General features: G+C 42.4%; 1 pseudogene across 1 annotated transcript; it reads left to right on the forward strand.

The window, feature by feature from the left end:
• Positions 1-1902: 1902 nt before the first annotated feature.
• On the forward strand, positions 1903-3012 carry LOC125359400 (annotated as a pseudogene). The gene has a single exon (XR_007212547.1). The product of XR_007212547.1 is annotated as an actin, cytoplasmic 1-like (transcript).
• Positions 3013-8021: the final 5009 nt, after the last annotated feature.

The raw sequence follows: 8021 nt of genomic DNA on the forward strand, positions 1-8021 counted from the left end.
CATGTATTTCAATGTTACTTGTACTAACTGTTCTTTTACAAATTGCTTGTATAGTGGTCTTACTGATTCTGTAATTGTTATTAAGCAGCCTCCATTTGTCATGCTTTCTGTGAACATATCTGAAGCTTGGTATGAAGAAACAGGTATTCAAGTGCTAAAACATTTTAAAGAGCTCATGAGCCCTAGACGATTTGTAGGGCTATTGATAGCAGGCATTGTAGCCTTTATTTACTTAGCTGCCTCTGCTACAGCAGCTACTGTGGCTTTAACACAAAGTGTGCAGACAGCTCACTATGTTAATCAGCTTGCTCATAATACTACCCAAGCCCTGCACTTTCAAGGAAGGATTGATGATAAGGTAGAACAAAAATTAGAAGCATTGTATGAATCTGTGTTGTCTCTGGGAGAACAAATCCGTGCTTTACAAACTTTGCAACGGGTGTGCTGTCATGCTGGGTTTGACTTTATTTGTGTGACCCTCCATAAATATAATGAGTCAAGCTATCCTTGGGAACAGGTTGTAGCACACCTAAATGGTATTTGGCACCATAATAATTTGTCCTTAGATCTCTTTCAACTCCATAGGCAAATAGCTGGACTAGAGCAAGCTCTGGCTCTGGACTCTAAAGTGGCAGAATCAGCAAAAGAACTGTTTGAACAACTTCAACAGTATATCCCTTCCTTGGCTAATGTTAAGGGGCTGCTAATGACATTACTTAGCCCAGGGATACTTTTGCTGATGGCTTTCCTATGCCTTCCTTGCATTGTACGCATATTGCAAAACTCTTTCATGAGTTTAGCCAGTCAGCTGCATAAGGTCAAGCTCCAAGTGAATGAATTTTCCCCCGAGAGGAACCACAGCCAGACACGGGTTTGAGGGCGGGGCCAGTTTGACCAACCTAAGACAGGGCCTTCAGCTTTGCTCTGAAGAAGCTACCCAGGACGGGTAAGGCAGGCTAGGTGACCCACCCCACTTGAGACAGGCGCGTTCGCTTCTTTAAACAAAGACGGGGGAAATGTCGGGAGCCAAACTTGCAGCTAAATTCATTCTGACCTCTGGCTGTGTTGTTATCACCAGGATATGCTATGTGCAAGGACATTTGTTCGCTAGCATTTGTTCACAGCCACTATCCGGAATTGCTTTGCTATGTCCACCTTGCTATGTCCGCTGGAGTACATTCCTATGTTAATAAACCTCATCCTGTATTTACTGTAATCAGATGTTGCGAACTTCAAAGCCTCTTTGTGTTCTTGAATTTTAGCAACCCTATGCTATTCCCTGGTTCCAAAACTGCATATAAGCTGGAAGTTAAGAATAAACTGGTGACCTAGACAAGGGATAGAAAAACAGGTCGTAAGATATCATAAGAAATGTACACACTGCCCTACTATGTAACTGCACCCTCTTTGCACAACACCTTGTAAAAAAAATTTATGTCCAATTAATAAAAAATAATAATAATAATAAAAAAAAGAATAAACTGGGCTGCAGTCTTGAGTTACAATCTTAAGTTGCAGACCTCCAGACCCCATCTTTGCCTCTTGTCTTTTTTCTCTTGTCTTATTTTTCCTTTTCTTTAATCCTTGCCCCCCTCATTCAGGATTCCCTTTTCACTACTGGCTGGCTCGGCAGAGGGCCTGAGCACTTTTCCCGAGCTTCCTTTGCTTACTTGAACCACAGTACCAACTCAGGCTTTTTCTGAGTGATTTATTAGAGATGAGACTCTCATGGACTTTCCTACCTGGGCTGGCTTTGAACTACAATCTGCAGAGCTCAACTTCCTGAGTAGGATTACAGGCTTGATCCACCAATGCCCCTATTAATAGAGACTTCTAAATGAATAGCCCTGACTGTCCAGAAGCATCCAGCTGTGAGCGCCGACTCTCCACTCTGCCGCCCTCCCCACCGACACTCAGCTCACCTCACCATGGACGATGATATTGCTGCGCTTGTTGCAGACAATGGCTCTGGCATGTGCAAAGCCGGCTTTGTGGGTGATGATGCCCCCTGGGCGTTCTTCTCTTCCATCATAGGATGCCCAAGGCACCAGGGTGTGATGGTGGGCATGTGTCAGAAGGATTCCTACGTGGGCCACAAAGCCCAGAGCAAGAGAGGCATCCTGACCCTGAAGTACCCCATCGAGCACGGCATTGTCACCAACTGGGAAGACATGGAGAAGATCTAGCACCATACTTTCTACAACGAGCTGCGTGTGGCCCCCGAGGAGCACCCCATGTTGCTGACTGAGGCCCCCCTGAACCCCAAGGCCAATCGTGAAAAGATGATCCAGATCAAGTTTGAGACCTTCAACACCCTAGCCATGTATGTGGCCATCCAGGCTGTGCTGTCCCTGTATGCCTCTGGCCATACCACTGGCATTGTCATGGACTCTGGTGATGGGATCACGCACACAGTGCCCATCTACGATGGGTATGCCCTCCCCCATGCCATCCTGCGTCTGGACCTGGATGGCCGGGACCTGACAGACTACCTCATGAAGATCCTGACCGAGAGAGGCTACAGTTTTACCACCACAGTCAAGCGGGACATGGTGGGTGACATCAAGGAGAAGCTATACTATGTTGCCTGGATTTCGAGCAGGAGATGGCTACCACTGCCTCCTCCTCCTCCCTGGAGAAGAGCTATGAGCTGCCTGATGGGCAGGTGATCACCATTTGCAACAAGCGCTTCCATTGCCCTGAGGCTCTCTTCCAGCCCTCCTTCCTGGGCATGGAATCCTGTGGCATCCATGAAACTACTTTCAACTCCATCATGAAGTGTGATGTGGACATCTGCAAGGATCTGTACGCCAACATCGCAGACAGGATGAAGAAGGAAATCACAGCCCTGGCACCCAGCACGACGAAGATCAAGATCATTGTCCCCCTGAGCACAAGTACTCTGTGTGGATCAGTGACTCCATCCTGGCCTCCCTGTCCACTTTCCAGCAGATGTGGATTAGCAAGCAGGAGTAAAATGAGTCCAGTCCCTCCATCGTGCACCACAAGTGATTCTAGGAGGCTGTTACCTAGCTGTGATAGACCCTCTCTTGACAAAAAAAAAAAAAAAAAAACCTAACTTTGCACAGAAAACGAGATGAGATTGGCATGGCTTCATTTTTTTTTTATTTTTGTTTCTTTTGGCGCTTTTGACTCAGGATTTAAAAACTGAAACGGTGAAGGTGGCAGCAGGAGCAGGAGCAAGCAACCCCCAAAGTTCTACAATGTGGCCAGGACTTTGATTGTACATTGTCTCTTTTTTTAAAATAGTCATTCTAAATATTGTGAGATTGCATTGTTACAGGGAGTCCCTCGCTCTCCCAAAAAGCCACCCCAGCCTCCTTCCTGGGAAGGAGGGTGATCTGTCAGCACTCCCTCGCCCAGTCCATTCAGGGGAGAGACAACATTGCTTTCATGTACATGGTATAATGCAACATTTTTTTTAATCGCCTTAATACTTTTTTTATTTTGTTTTCTTTTGAATGGTCAGCCATGGTGACCTTCCCTTTTTGCCGCCCCAACATTAGATGTATGAACTAAGGCTTTTAAAATCTCCCTGGGAGTTGGTTGAGGTGTGAAAGTGGCCAGGACTCCCCCTGTACACTGACTTGAGACCAGTACAATAAAAGTGCACATCTTGAAAACAAACAAATAAATAAATAAATAGCCCTGATGTAGATAAATTCTGGGATGGTGATATGTTGCACTGGCATCATAAACAAAGGAAATGAGAGAAGTCACATGACCCCCAAGAAGTATTAATCACTCAATTGGCTCTTGAATTTCTCATTTTCTTTCCTCCGAGGCCTTCTATTCTTTTCTTCTTGCACATACATGAGACTGTCTTTGGCGGTCTTTAAATGATCATTTTTCCTTTCCTTGCATCAGTCTTGGGCAAGGGCAGGTATCCTGATTTTTGCCACCTAGAGTACTTTGGTGCAGCAACTCTATAGCCTGTGGGATAGTGTTACCTGGGAGTTAAGAGTAGGGGGTTGGTATGAACGTGTGTGTGGGTATTTATCAGTTAATGTGTGTCCATTGAGTTGTTTTCCATAATTTGGCTATGCCAAATAGTATAGCATGAACATGGGTGTGCAAGAGTCTTTACTGCATCCTGATTAGTAATGTTTTGGATAAATATACAAAAATGACACTTCTGGATTGTAGGGTTTACGTTTTTTGAGCAATTTCCAAACTGCCTTCAATATTGGTCACACCAGTTTACACTTTCATATGGGGGATTTTAAATAACACAATTCAGGTAAAGAAACTGTGTGACTTCTATTTTTCCTGTCTGAATGATATCCCTTCTTTCTAATACACAGATATTGTTGACCAGGTAAACATTTTCTAAGTGTTGTGTCAGGTTTAACATTTTGGTTAGAATTGCCAATGTCTAGAATATTGGTAGAAGTGCTAATGTCTAGAAAACGGGCCTTCAGCTTCTCCACAGAGAAAGGTGCTGGTTGAAAGTGGAAGAGGGAAAGAATAAGGCTTACCAACTCACAGTCAGAAGTGACTTGGCCTTTCCCAGTTCAAGAACTATCTTGACTCTCAGCATGATGTTTTTACCTCCTGGATGCCATCAGCCCAGGGACGTTTATCTATAGCAGGCAGTCACTCCTCTGGGCATGGTTGTCAGTCCTTGTCTCTCATCATTTAAGTACCCCATCTCCAACCTGGGAACCCTGTTTGACAATCTCAGAGTCACACTAAGCTCTTCTGGGTCCTTTGCCCTATGGGAAACAAAGGAGTTTGAATCATAATCCCAAAGCATTAAACCTGAAATGCCATAATCCCAAATATTGAAACCTTGAAATATCAAAATTTCTAAAGTATGACTCTGCATGATTGAACAAAAATTATATTTTAAGTATTTACATTTTCAGGAAGAATTTAAGAACCATGTAAACAGAACACTTCATGGGCTATTTTATACAATAAGATAGTCAATAATAACATAATAATGTTGTGCATATTTTTCAAGCATAAGCAGTCAGAAAGACTAATAAGAGACATATGGTGTCATGCTATGAGGAGCTGAATCATACTCATGATGAAATATTTCAGAAAGTAAGAAGTGTAATCAAATATCATTGCAGTTTGTTAGCTTTCTGTCACCACAACAAAATACCTGAGATAATCAACTTAATGGCAAAAGGTTTGTCTCACATTTTCAGTTCCTGGTTGCATAATCCCATTGTGTTGAGCTTGTGGTGGTTGGCACAGTATGTCAAGAGTCTGTGATAGAAGAAAGTTGCTCACCTTGGCAGCTGGCAAGCAAAAGCAAGAAACAAAATGGGGCCATGTTCATGACTTAAAAATTTCTCTGATGTCCTAACTTCCTACCATTAGGTCTGACTTCTTTTCCCAATAGCACCCTAGGCAGAGCATGTGTGGCTCATGCCTATCATCTCAGCCACTTGGGTGGTGGAGATCGAGAGGATCACAGTTTGAGGTCAACCTGGGCAAATGTTAATGAAGCACTCATTTTAACAAATAAGCCAGGCAATGGTAGTGTGTGCCTGTCATCCCAGCTATTCCGGAGCCATAGGTAGGAACACTATGACCTGAGCTCAGTGCTAGGCAAAATCACTAAGACCCTATTTGAAAAAATAAAGCTACAAAGAACCTAGGGTGTAATTCAAGTGGTAGAACACTTTCCTACAAGCATGAAGCACCAGGTTTAAACCCTGAAACTAATATAGAAGGAAAACAATTCTAAGCCAATGCATATGTGTTTGTGTGTGTGTGTGTGTCTGTGTGTGTGACAAACATATAAAAATAAATATACACATAAAATACATATGAGATATATATGTAACATATATGCATATATTTGTACCCAACAGCAAAAAGAATCAATGCACAAGGCCCTGGTACCCATAACACAAAAATGTATTTCTCAACATATTAGATTCATTGTATTGAAGGTATATGAAATGAAATACTTCACAAGCACTCTCCTAAATAACACTGACTCATACAGTATAGACATTATTCTACATTCAGTTTTCTTTCTGAATAAATCAAGAAGAAAATTTTAGTCTAGTATTTTACCATTTCTGTAATGCTAACACCATCTTTTGTAGAAAAGAAACAACAATATTAAAAATAACTCTGATCCTTTCTAGCCTTTAGAGTCTGAAAATCATGCTAGCTTTTGTGTTGAGTTTTCTTGATATAACATGATATTCAATTATTGAAATTAGTCAATCTACTAATTTTTTAAAACAGTACATTTTAGAAAAGTTGTCTCACAAATAACTGATATATGGGAAATACTTCTGAAAAGATAGTCTTATAAAAATAGAGTATCTCTGAACTCTGGGGATTACCTTTGGTCCAGAGCCATATATACAGCAAACAGAAGATAGCTAGATCAGCAGTGGGCAAGACAGCACTGTGTATGGAGAAGACGGGTGAGCAGGAAATGGGTGCTGGGCACAGTGTTGCTGAGGAGACCTGAGATTCCCACACACAGAATCCACCTTGCATCTCCTCCAAAGCCAAGGAATGCTTGAAAGATGCCTGCCTCACAGCCTGTCCTCTGTAATTCTCAGCTCCTTGTCCCCCTTGATGGCCCCAAATAAAGAGCTCCCCTCTAGAAGGGACAGGCCATGCAGCTCACCCTACACCAGGAGAGCCAGAAGGCTTGATTTCACTCTTAAACCTGACTGAATACTCTAAGCCCTTAACTTCAATTTATTTCTGAAAGCTGTATGAAATATAGATCAGTCAATTTAAAGATCTTAAATGTAATCATAAACAAATCTAAATTCATAGTTTTAAAATTCCTAGGGAGATGCAACCAGTAAAATTACATAAAGCACTGTCAAGAATGAATGTAAGAAGTCAATTATACATTTTACAGAAATTCCTTTGTTATCTGCTATTATCCAATTCCAGGAATTCCATCCGTATAGGGGGCCAGGGGTTGTTGGGAGGTGGGGGGAGCCCGGTGAAGTGACGTTAATCTTTCAGTTCTTGAATTCTAAGAGATAAGACAAAACAACAGATCCTTTTGGAGAAGAAGCAGACTGCCAATTTTGTAGTAAACAACTTAGTCATAGAGTGAGTCCTGTTATCATACGATAAGGAGCCTGGAAAGATTGATAACTGAGGTTAAATTTTCAAGGGATTTATTCCAAATAGAGTTGGAGGGGAAAAGCAGAAGATATAGAGTAGAAGGTTGTTGCAAATGTTCTCACCAGGGAACAAGGTTAGGTCCAAAAGAAGTAAATGGAGAAGGAATGGCAAGAAGAGTAGGAATAATGCTCCCCAGTCTGGTTTATGTCAAGATTTTAGGAGCTTAGGTAACAACATGAAAGAAATTCAGTTCATTTTATTTGGTTAGGATGGACAGATGTATTAAAAATTGATGCAAACTAAGTTCTTAACACTAATCACTTAGCTAGGCCCTAGTAATTCATGCCTGTAACTCTAGCTGCTCAGGAAGCTGAGATCTGAGGATCACTATGGAAAGTTAGCCCAGGATGAAAAACCTATGATACTTCTAATGGGGTTTGAGGGAGGAGATTCCCCATCCCTCCAAGAGTCCTCCACTCAGAAACAGTCTCAAGCAAAAAGATGATAAAAAGGTGGATTTATTGGGGAAGTAAAAAGCGAACTGACGGCCAAGGTTGCAGCCCAGACCTGGGGGCTGGGACCACATGCACCGGGCCACTCTCACGGGTCAGGTTATAAAACAAATACCACAGGGTCAATCCTGCCACACGCAGGTGGCCAATGAGGTTACAACATTGACAGAGTATGCCAGGTCACACACAGGTGGCCAATGGAGTTACAGTCTGTCTCATAGCAACTGTTTGAACCAACCTATCATTGTAGTTAGAATTGGCACACAGATTTGGCAGGACTCACATGATGCAGGGGGATATGCCTACTCATGGGAGGGCACAGGTTTAACCTTGAACATTACACAACTCAGGTGGTCAAGCAGTTTACACAATATTATCACAGTGAAGTGGATTCCCAGCAGACAGGGCAACACTGAGCCT

This window comes from Perognathus longimembris, chromosome 11 (genome assembly GCF_023159225.1).
Source record: "Perognathus longimembris pacificus isolate PPM17 chromosome 11, ASM2315922v1, whole genome shotgun sequence".
Classification (NCBI taxonomy): domain Eukaryota; kingdom Metazoa; phylum Chordata; class Mammalia; order Rodentia; family Heteromyidae; genus Perognathus; species Perognathus longimembris.